This window comes from Mus musculus, chromosome 8, assembly GCF_000001635.26.
Source record: "Mus musculus strain C57BL/6J chromosome 8, GRCm38.p6 C57BL/6J".
Taxonomy (NCBI): domain Eukaryota; kingdom Metazoa; phylum Chordata; class Mammalia; order Rodentia; family Muridae; genus Mus; species Mus musculus.
In genome coordinates, this window is record NC_000074.6 from 94,257,913 (window position 1) to 94,269,955 (window position 12,043).

At 40.4% G+C, this 12,043-nt stretch overlaps 1 protein-coding gene across 5 annotated transcripts in view; it reads left to right on the forward strand.

Moving 5' to 3' along the window:
- Nup93 (nucleoporin 93) overlaps window positions 1-12,043 on the forward strand; it is a 113,537-nt gene that overhangs the window by 43,349 nt on the left and 58,145 nt on the right. Inside the window, exon 1 of one of the 5 annotated variants that reach the window (NM_001357267.1) lies at window positions 8,935-9,311. The exons of 2 other annotated variants lie outside the window; for them this stretch is intronic. The gene's annotated coding sequence lies outside the window, so the exon portion shown is untranslated. Of the gene's footprint in view, window positions 1-8,934; window positions 9,312-10,562; window positions 10,946-12,043 lie in introns of those variants that run through there. 2 more of the 5 variants (XM_006531376.3, NM_001357268.1) reach the window with 2 other exon arrangements.

Below are 12,043 nucleotides of genomic sequence, written 5' to 3' on the forward strand. Positions count from 1 at the left end.
AGTCTACCTGTGAATAGCCCCAGAAAAGATCTTTCTATTAAATAATTTTGTAACACCAACCTAGATTGTCTTTAAAAGTTCTTGAGTTTACAAAAGATATATAACCATTTCTGATGGGTTCTGTTCGGTTGCTTTTTGTTTTTTTTTCTGTTGCTACTATTGTGTGGTTGGTTTTGATTTTTTGGGACAGGGCCCCAAGTAGCCCAAACGGGTCTCAAAGTTACTATGTGTCTTAGTCAGGGTTTCTATTCCTGCAAAAACATCATGACCAAGATGCAAGTTGGGGAGGAAAGGGTTTATTCGGCTTACACTTCCATGCTGCTGTTTATCACCAAAGGAAGTCAGGACTGGAACTCAAACAGGTCAGGAAGCAGGAGCTGATGCAGAGGCCATGGAGGGATGTTCTTTACTGGCTTGCTTCACCTGGCTTGCTCAGCCTGCTTTCTTATAGAACCAAGACTACCAGTCCTGAGATGGTCCCACCCACAAGGGGCCTTTCCCCCTTGATCACTAATTGAGAAAATGCCTTACAGTTGGATCTCATGGAGGCATTTCCTCAACTGAAGCTCCTTTCTCTGTGATAACTCCAGCTGTGTCAAGTTGACACAAAACTAACCAGTACACTATGCTAGCCTGGAACTATTGGTCCTCTTGCCTCCACACCCAAGTGTTGAGATTATAGTTGCAGCCACCACTTCCTTTTTAAAACCATCCTTGTTTTTAGTTGTGCTTCTTTAAGGACACAGTGGTCACAAAACTATGCGTAGCATATCTCTTATGACTTAAGATTTGTCAATTATTATTTTTTCATTATGGGAATATTGAATATAAATTGAAGGTTAGCTCAAAATATACTGCCTAGGAAGCAGTCATATAAAGGAGAATGAAAGGGAGAGGAAGATCTAGAAAGAGGGTGTGGGCTTAATAATCCCATTTTGGTTCATCATTATTGTCCTCTCAGATGCTGTGAGCGGATGTGCTATTGCTTCTGCAAGCATTAATAATTCATGGGTGGACTATGCCAAAGGAAGCCTTAAATCTGGTCTCTCAGCAGATTAAATACACCGTCTGCCATCAGAGGAGCCAGAAGAGATGAAAGATGGACTTGTTTTTATTCATTAACTTGCTCCCCTCTGCCTTTCTCCCAGCCTCCTTTCCTCATTCTGTTTGCCTTTCCACCTCCACCTCAATCCCGTGAGCTGGGTGTCTTAGTCAGGGTTTCTATTCCTGCACAAACATCATGACCAAGAAGCAAGTTGGGGAGGAAAGGGAACCCTGACTAATACACTGGGGATCTTGGGTTTACCGTCAGTCATTAGGTTTTACTTTTCCTTAGCTGCTGCTGACACCAGATGCCACGAGAGCCCGCAGAGGAGCAGAATGAAGCATCTCCTTGGAAATGTATTAGAATGTGCAACCTATGTTTTAGAAATCATTTTAATTGACTTCTCTTTACTTTGAAGAATAATCTTGTACTGAGTGAGGCTTCATAAGGTTTCAAGTCCTGTAGCATTTGAAGGTTCATGCATTATCCTTCTATAGGTCTGGGGGTGAGGGGGAAAGTTACCACTTTACAGACAAGGGAACTGAGGCACAGAGTAAATGGCTTGTGTGTAGTTACCTAGACCCCATTTACTTTGGGCCTCCAACTTCAGCATGTGTTCAGAGATTGTATGTGGGTACCTTTAATTAGGTACTTAAACAGATTTAAATTTTAGTAATTTGCCAAGGAGTACTTCAGTCTGAGGGACTGTGAGTATACAGTGTGGTGTTCACAATTAGACATCTTAAGAACTTCCAGATAACAGCCTTCTACCCCATACCACCCAGAGACTTACTGAAGCACACGTCCTGTGAAGGATCTTTGTGAAGTGGATGTGAAGTCCCCTCGCTTGTTACATTTTCAATGTTCTAGGCTCTGTAACAGGATTTGGCTATTTGAAATGCCCAATAACTGGAAGGGGTGTGAGGTGACAGCGTGGTTGTTTGTTGTGGACTGGTGTGAAGAAGCATGTTAATTAAAAGAAAGGTACCTGTTTTTAAAACCGCTCGTCCTTTTAAGCTGGTGGAGAGTTTCCAACTCAACCTATTAAAAACAAGGTTTAGAATTGCAGATCCCTGTGCCCCTAATTTAGAGATAAGGACCTGAGGCACTTCCATCCTCCTCCTCTTCCTCTTCTTCCTCCTCCTCATCTTCTTCCTCCCCTTTTCCCTGTCTGTGTCTGTCTCCCCCCCCCCCCCCCCCCGCGCCCCCCAAAGCTCTGGCTGGCCTAGAACTCAGAGATCTGCCTGCTTCTGCCTCCCAAGATTCAGGATCAAAGGCACATGCCGCCACGCCCAGTTTCTGATTATTTTCTTTCTTTTTTTCTTTTTGGTTTTTCGAGACAGGGTTTCGCTGTATAGCCCTGGCTGTCCTGGAACTCACTTTGTAGACCAGGCTGGCCTCGAACTCAGAAATCCGCCTGCCTCTTCTGCCTCCCGAGTGCTGGGATCAAAGGCGTGCGCCACCACGCCCGGCTGATTATTTTCTTAAGACTTACATTCTTGAACATAATTTTAATTATATCTTGGTACATTCCAAATGCTTTAGGAATGACATTAAGTTCTATAGTAGACATTAAGAATAGAAATCCCACATATAAGTTTCCTTTATAGAAAAACTCTACGTTTATATGTACACACACACTCAGGTGTGCATAAATGTGTCACAGGGCACATGTGAAGGTCACAAGACAGCTTGCAGAATTCTCTCTACTTTGTGGGTTCTGAGGATGGAACTCCTGTCTTAGCAACAAATGCTTTTACCCACCAATTCTTCTCATTGATCAAGACAAAATATTAAGAATGTGTATTTGTATGAATAAATAGGAAATAGTTTTTGTCCCATTTTAAATTGCTGAGGACTGGGTAAATGTAGTAATTCTGTTCTTTTAGTAAAGAGTCCTTTGCTTGCTCTTCTGTATTTGTTTTTCAGGCAGGATCTCACTGTGTGTGTTTGACTAAGACTCAAAGAACTCACCTACCTCTGCCTCCCAAGGTCTGGGACTAAAGGTGTGTCCCCCCATGCTCTGCCAAGCAGTCCTTTGTTTTTAACTAGTAACCAAAAAGTAGAAGTAATAAATAATAAATATGTGCAGCAAAAAAGCTTATGTGGAAATTAAGATCCACCTTCCCTCTAAGTAACATGCCCTGCCCTTCATTAATAAGCAAATCTGTACTCCGAATATGTGGATTTATAAGACAAATTTTGGTATTTCATTTTAGTATTCATTCATGTAGCAGCTTCCCTACTAAATTCAAACTGGATTTTAAGAGGATTCTGTTTGTAGTCAACCTGGCTAAAACCACATCTGTTGTGTAAAGTACATTGGTAACAAGAATTAGCAAGCTAGAGGCCATTCTTTTGAAATCACTATTATCTCTCACTTGGTAATTTCATATTTCCAGAAAATTGGACCTTAGGCATGTGCCCAGTAGTTTCTCACAGTGGCCTGTCATTGGGAGTGAGCTCTCAACAAACATCAATAGTGTCAAAAAAGTCTTGGGCTGAAGTCAAAATCCAGGCCAGGTGATTGTAGGACCCTAACTAGAACTTTATAGTTCTTTTTGCACTAAGGAAATGAGTATTCTCAGAAATTTTATACCTATGAATTTCATGAGTCTTCATATAATTTTATTATTTCATTACCTTTTATTGTTCTACACATATCCTTTTTGGTTTTCTGAGGTTTTTTGTTTTTGTTTTTCAAGTCAGGGTTTCTTTGTATAGCCTTGGCTGTCCTAGAATTTGCTCTGTAGACCAGACCTCAAACAGAGAGACCCATCCACCTGCCTCTCCCTCCAAGTGGTGTGCTGAGATTAAAGGTGTGTGCCACCACAGCCTGGCTTGTTTCACCTCTCAATCTTGAAGTCTGTTAATGTTAGAGCTGAGAGAGACAGAGGCAGTAGACAAAAAGAGAGACAAGATATATGGACAACAAGCAAAAAGAGTTCTCATTTTGCATTTCTCAAAATCAGAAAACTCCTTGAAGCTGTAATAAATGTTTACAGTCCCAGCACCCAAGAGGCAGAGGCAGGAGGACTACCAGTTTGAGGCCAGTCTGGACTATGCATGGGTCTGTCACAAATCACAGTGGATTATCCGAAGGAATATTTGTGGAGGATATCTCCCCATCCTGTTTTAAGCCCATTGGTTACTGCCTTTACCAGGGGGTAGCTGAAGTCTTCCTGTCAAATTTCTTCCATCTTGGGTGTGAATATATTTTATCTTACTGTAGTATTATATACCATATCATATACCATAGCTCACTTTTTTTTGGGGGGCGGGCGGTTTGAGACAGGGTTTCTCTGTGTAGCCCTGGTTGTCCTGGAACTCACTCTGTAGACCAGGCTGGCCTCAAACTCAGAAATCCGCCAGCCTGCCTCCTAAGTGCAGGGATTAAAGGCGTGTGCCACCACCACCCAGCTCATAGCTCACTCTTAACACCCCATCCCACTATGGCATATACTTGCCAAAGAAGAAGACAGGAAGAACCTTGCTTCCAGGTGGCAGGAAGACCCCCTTCTCCAGGCAGGGTGAGCTTGTGTTTTCTTTCCATGTGTTTTGGCCCCTGGTCCAAATGGTCTGAATAGAAACAAGAGAGAATGAACCTTGAGTGTTTTACTACAAGGTAAAGACATAAACAAGCTGTCTTTTTAACCAACTGCTTCTGTGTAGTAGTGTACCTCATGCAGTGTTCTGGATAAAATGTGTGCCGTGACTGTGGACTCCTTGTTGGTTTTCTGTAAGGGCAGAGGAGCTGTGCACCTTACCACTGTTGCTGGTTGAGAGCCTTCTCATTTCTCCCAGACCTTCTTGGCTCTGTGAGAGGGCTGCTGACTCTGGGAACTGAATGTTGCTGGGAATTATGCTGAGTCACAGGAAGAGTTTGTTTGGTGCCTTTCTGCATGTTGGCTGAGAACCATCTCAGCATCTGCCTCATCACCTAAGGCTGGGAATTGTCTCAGGAAGCTGAAGAATTTTGAAACAACCAACAGCAATTAGAATAATATTTGCTTTCCTTTTCAACAATCATCTGCATCTTCTACTTGGGTGAGACATAGTGTACAGGAGTGGTTTTGTTGACTACTAGAACACCATATGGTAGCCACCAAAGATAATTAGAATAAATGTAAGCTCTAGGCACTGCCTTCCAGAGCCACCTTCTTGTCTTTTCTCTAGAGAGTCAGGACTAATGGTCCCACAACAGGATCAAGCTGCCAGCTGAGTGAGGGTGCTGCGAACTTCTGAATGCCCTGGGAGTTCTGAGGTGGAAGAGGCAATAACGAGTTCTGGGGAGGCTGAGAAGAATCTGTGGAGTAATTAGTATTTGAGTAGGCTTTGAGAGATAAAAATGGGTTCAGCTTGCAGAAAGTGAGAGAGGTGGATAATAGAGTCATACAAAAGCCAGGAAGGGGAACTTACAAGTGATGTGCTAAGTGTTCTTTTGCTTGTACATATGTTTGTGCATGAATGCATAAAGTGTTATAGATGAAATGCCTGCCAAGGAGTGGAATGTAGGCAGCAGGTACTATAAGTCTGAGAGCAGGTAAATACTAAGAAGAAATAAAGGAGGGTTACCCTATTGTAATCTCAGCTACCCAGATACTTGAGGCAGGAAGATAGTGCTTAAGGTCAGCTTAGGCTACATGATGAGTGAGACCTGCCATAAAAATTAAAATAGGATGTACCCTCTAGCAATATTGCTCCATCTTCCCACCAACCCAGTGAACCTGGCAAAACAGAGTCCACCCAGTTTTGGGTAATGTGCTTGTGGTCGTTGTGCATGTAGAACTTCTTCACAGTCATTTACATGAATGTGATTTTATCTGACGATGCTTATAATTCTGTATGAACTATAGAATTTCAGTGGCTTTCTTTTCTGTTCTACAGTATTATCATTTATATTATCTAATGTTAACACTTATTAGCATATTGTTAATACTATGTCCCCCCTTTTTCATTTGCTTGTTTGAGATAGTCTTTTTAAAAAGATTATTGATCTCTAAATGTGTGTGTTTATGTGCCTGGTGGCTTTATATTCATCACATGAATGCAGGTGGCCATGAAGGTGAGAGTGTCAGATCTCCTGTGGTGGAGTTATAGACTGTGGTGAGCAGCCTGATACACTTTGGAAGCACATTAAGGGAGGGCTCTTAACCACCGAGTCCCCTTCCCACTCCAGGATAAGGTCTTGTATGGAGCTTAAACTGGCTTTGAGCTCACTGTATGTTTAGCTTAGGCTGTCTTTTAGATTTGAAATCCTTATGCTTCTGCCTCGCAATGCCGTGGTTGTAAGTATGAATCAACATTGTCAGTTTTGCTTGTTTTTAGTGTCTAGGACTAAATTTAAAAAATGGATGACCTCATAGACATTTAAGGATGGGTTGGGGGCTGGAGAGATGGCTCAGTGGTTAAGAGCACTGACTGCTTTTCCAGAAGTCCTGAGTTCAATTCCCAGCAACCACATGGTGGCTCACAACCATCTGTAATGGGATCCATGCCCTCTTCCAGTGTGTCTGAAGAGAGCAATAGTGTACTCATAATACATAAAATAAATAAATCTTTAAAAAGAATGGATTTGTTTGTGTTTGGCTAGTGACACACGTAGAGATCCTTCTTTTTTTGTAAGTGGTACCTTCGCAGTGCTTTTCTGACCTCCACATTCAGACATTTAGTCTGAAGGCAAATTAGCTACACCTCTGTCTCTTCTGCCTTGGAGGTCTTTTCTGCCAAAGTGTTCTGCAGTCCTGAGCTGAGAGCTTCTTGCCTGGTTTCTTTAAAAATTTTCATGGATTGAGGGGGGAAAAGGCTCTGACCTGGTTTAGAATTTATTTTGATATGAAGAAATATCCTCTTAATTTGCGGGTGGGGTTAGTAAAGAGTAAAAAGGCCTTACAGACTCAGTGCAGTGAGATTTTTGCTTTTAAGTAAACAAAGAGTGTCCTCACTTTCCTGTATGTCAGATTCTGTACCAGTGAGCTATTTTGACTTTTACCACACTTGGGTATTTGGGCTCTTTTTTTCTTGCATCTTCCATTTCCAGACAGAATCCTTATTGCTACATGTCTGCTATGCTCAATACAGTATTTATTTGATAAAAGACAAATGAGTTTGCTTCTTGTTCTGGTTCAGAGAGAAGTCCCCCAGGATTGTCTTTTGTTCAGTAATTGGAGCCTAAGCTGAGCCTGGTTAATTTCAAAGCCACCCCCACCACATGATCCTGCCTTCCTCCTTGTGCAGTTCTGAGCTGTTGGTGGTACCTTGTATTGGGTCTGGAATAAAAACTTGAATTGTTGAATGTCAGCAACAACTATTGTGACATCTGCTATGGCACTGAATAGCACTGTTGGTGCAGTTAATTTTAAATTAGGATCAGAAAATCAGAAAGCTTTTCAAGTTTACAGCCCTTGTCAGCAACATGCACCTCTAAGTTAGGTATTTGCTGCTGTCGCAAAGATGGGCATTCCTGGGCTGCTTTCTATGTCAGTATCATAAGTTCTTTCCTTGTCTGACTCAGCTTTCTGACACCAGTCGGAGTGTGCTCCTGTGTTCATTCCTTTTGTTGAAGGCTTTGATTTGTTTTTATGAGATAGAAAAGTCAGAAGCAGCTCAATTCTGTGTATTTAATTGACAGAAGTTTTGATGTAAGAAATATATGAATTATAAGTTTGTTTGGTTTTTTTAGCACCAAAGTCTATGACTTGGTTCTGTTTCTTAAAATACAAATTTTGATGATAGAATAAACAACCTTAAATATCCAAACTCTGGATGCTAAGTGGCCAAATTAATATTTATATAAAAGTACATTATGAAATTGGCATGTATCCTGTATCACTCACGTTCTGTAACTGTAGGTTCTGGGTTTGCAGACAGCAGATTACACTCCCAGGTTCTCTGATGTCGATTTGAAGAGGGAATGCGCTTTCGTTTCTTTTCTTTCCCGTGTGTGCCCTTTCACTGATCTGACTTTAACCATCGTGGTATGGTTTCATCTTTGCTATTTTATAAAAACATTCTTGTAGTCGCACACTTATTTGCTGCATTGAGTTTTCTTTTATTACCGTGAAAAACATCCGTATCTTGATCTTTAATTTCTAGGATGTATGTTAAACATATGGGAAAAAAGTACCCCTTTCTGACAAGCACCTTAAAAATTGTTGCAGTAGAATGGGGACATTCATTACATACACATCATATGTTTTCCCCCGAAATGTTGTACTAAGAAGTGACAGTTGAGCTGAGCATATGTTAATAAAAACCCTGCATTTTCCTGTGTCACTGACAGTTTCACTGGCGGGATATTCCTGAAATGCAAATAACCTCTGTTCTGTTCAAAGATATAATTAACCCGAGTAACTGTTTAATATCAAAATCTTTTAACTACTAAGAGACCAAGCATTTAAGATGGGAATTTACTGTTCTCTCTGAAGGGCAGTGCAGTTGACAAGGGCATGGTGCCTGAGATAATCCTGCACATTGGAGCTACATATTCTGTAGACTAAAATAGCAGAATCTGCCCGCTGCTGTATAAAGTCTTTTAACTACCATTTATTTTAGCATCATGACATGTGCAGATTTCTGCTGCTCAGTTAAGGGACCAGCTTTGCACAACTGGTGTAGCAATCTGTGGCCACAGCACTGCATCACAATGCAGCAAATGCATTTTCCACTTTAACCGAACATGACAGAGAAGTGATTATTAGCCATGCAAGATGTCGGAAGTAATCAGAAATTCACATCAGAGAAATTGGAGTGGCTTGGGTTGAAGGAAAAAGTATCCTGGCATTCCTTGCCTACATGTTGTCTCTCCCCCTCTTTAATCTTAACTTGGTACAGTCCGTTAACAATAAAATACCCTTCTGTAACCTATAAACTGTTACTCCCATCAGTTTGTGCTTGCAAACTGAGAGCTGACTTTTCTGATTTTGTGTGGAGCATGCTCTTGTGATGGCAGTGCTCTGTGCAGGGTCCTGCCGTGCACCCCATTTAAGAGGATGCGACAGTCTCATTGTCTAATTGGACTCTAGTGCTTTAGTCAGATTAGCACTTGCAGAGAGCTTGGATTTTTTTTCCCCCTTTTTTCTTTCCTCTCTTTCTCTCCTCTCTCTCTTCCTCCTCCCACCAGACTTTTCAATCCAGGCAGTTTAGGGTGGGAAGCCTTGAGCACTGGAGCCGGCAGCACTCGCCCTGCTAGAAGGGTAGGAGAGCTGCAGTGACTGACTGGATCGCCTTGCCGGCTGCAACTCCTTGTGTTTTTTGAGAACGTCAGGTAGGATTTCTTGTCTCATAAAGAAATTAAGATAAATGTGCCCTGGTGTTAGAATGACAACACATTGCAATGTCTTTGAAAGGTAAGGTCTTGGTTTGTGTGGAATTTTGAGATAAATTTTGTAGTGCTTAACTCATTTTTGTAGAAAAAGTATTCAATTCTTCTAAGAATCACTTAGATTTTTGCCTTGCCATTTTAATGTTTTGCTTAAAAGCAAAAAATTGTTTGGGTGGGGCAAAGATCTGCCTGAAGATTTAAAGAACTGGTTTATTTTTATTTTTTATTTTTATTTTTTTGAATTTCATTTTTAAGTAGCAAATAGTGTAGACTTTCTTTAAGATTTTTTTTTAAGAGCTAAGTGAACCACAGGATTTGTATGTGAAATATGAAGTTAGAATTCCTCTCTCTCTCTCTCTCTCTCTCTCTCTCCAACCAGTTCCTTCTTTAGAATTTAGGTGTGTGTGTGTGTGTATGTGTATGTGTGTATTCGTTCATAGAATCTCATAAGTTGGGTTTCTTGTGTTAGGAAAAAAAAATACTGTCAGAGATTGGAATTATCTCACAGGGAATGGTTTAGTATAAGATTTTAAATGAGAAAAATTAAATATTAGTACCTAACATAAATTCTTAATAGCTATCAGTTATTGGCAATTAAGAAAGTATTTTTAATTTCTTAAATTCCAATTGAGAACTGTATAGGTCTTGCATATACATGTATTTCAGATTTTTATGATGTTTATAAGTAAAATAAAAACTTCCTAAGTCATGTAAACAGTGTTTAGAAAATAACAAGATAATAATAATGTTTTCTATAAATAACACTTAATAGCTTGATATCAGAAATAACTAGTTTTAGTTCAACATTAAATCAGTTCATTGTCATGCTTTTAAAAACAATAAAATAAAAAAATATGTATGTATACCTTTTTATCTCAAGAATGTGTTTCTGTTGTGGGGCCTGTGGGGTCTGGAGCTCTCTTTGAAGCTGAGACTTGGAAATGGCTCACCTGGTTGAGGGCTTTGGCCCCTTCAAAGGTGGGACTTTTCTTTACTAACAATAGGAAGCTGGAGAAGCTGTCAAGTGGGGAATGGAGGAGACCTGCTCAGAAAGGGAGGGGAGCTGAGAGAATTTGGCTTCTCTCAGTGGTGGGGGTGGGGGTGGGGTCTAGATTTACTTGTGCCTAAGATTCATTCCTTTAAAACTCTGACCTGATGCAACACTGCATAGAATTGATTTAGAGATGAGACAATAGCTGTGCTTTGCATTTTGTAAAAGATGGAGGAAACCTCTAACACTGACCCTGTGTGCAGGGAGATGACTCAGTTATCCATGCCTTGTACAGTTGCACATTATTTCCCTTTGTTTGAAGTGGGTGGATGCCAGTGCCTTCATCAGAGCTCCTTAATGTAATGTATGGAAAACGTCTCATCCACCATTTTTAACAATTAGCTGTATCATGGGCGAGGTGAGCAGGCTTCTGAAGGCAGCTGCAGGTCCATCCCATTGACATAGCTGCTATGGCACAGGAGCTTTGTAGCTGTGGAACCAACACTGCTTTTGCATACTGTGTAGAAGAATTCTTTAGGAGTGGGGAGAATATTCCCAGAAAGAAAATGGAATCCTTTTGTCTACAGTAAGTATTTCTCGTGTAGTGATAAAGGTTGAAAATCTGTCTTTGGGTGAATGGGTAAAATAGACTTTAAGCTAATGTTGCCAATGTGCAAAGTATAGCAGAGACCCTTGGATTTTTTTTCTTCTAAGTTCTATGTCAAAACTCAGGTATATTCCTAAAATACGAGATTCATGACTGACTTTAGCAAATGACCTTAATTAAATATTCATTAATAATGATAAATATGAATTTACACTAGTCAAAGATGGAGATGATTTCTAGGGAAATAAAAGGAAGCCTAAGAGTAGTTAACTTCAGAGTTTTGGTTCTTTTATTGTCTTTAAGAAAAATGTCTTTTATTCCTGAAAAGGGTTGTTGAATTTTAGAGCTTTTTATTGTTTTTTAAAAAAGGGCTTCCGTGTTAATAATCTGTAAGTACATGATTAGGAGGCATAAGAAAAAAGTGTTTTTAATGAAAGAAAATTTTATTCTAAAGAAAATAATAGATTGAGTTTTTTTCTCTCTCACTTATGGGAACCGTTTTTGGTGCCTTTGCTTCGTTAATTCTTGTGAACGCAAAGCTACTCAGATAAAAGTCATTTTGTGGCTGTGAGCTTGTGAGCCTGGATTCTTAAGTTTAGGTGCACTCCACTTGATGCAGATCTATATTCTGTTCTGCCGTTGCTGAGAGAAAACGTGTGGGTTTTAACTTCGACTTGTGTGTTTATTTTTTTAAAGGCTGAAGAATTTTTGTCTTAACCCTGAAGAGTGTTGATAGTTAGCTGTGCTTGAAGAGCTGGCTCGCCAGACTGAGTGGCTGTTTCAGTTCGGCCTTCACAGAATTGGCTTCTCAGAATTCTTTTGACTTGTAGCAGGTTTAGAAAGTCAGCCACCTCCTGTAGGTTGTTTGGGATAGTGTTCATCCTGGTCACTAAGCACTGTCTCTGTCTAACACATGTTGGATGCTTAGGAAAGAGCAGTTTTCTTCACAGAACTTTACATTGATATAGCAGAGTCAGTTTTACAAACCCTGACCTGAGTCCTAGAGAGATTCTGTAAATCTAATAGAACTCACACAGAAGCCTGGCCCTCAGGGTTTTGTTTTGGTTTTGGTTTTTT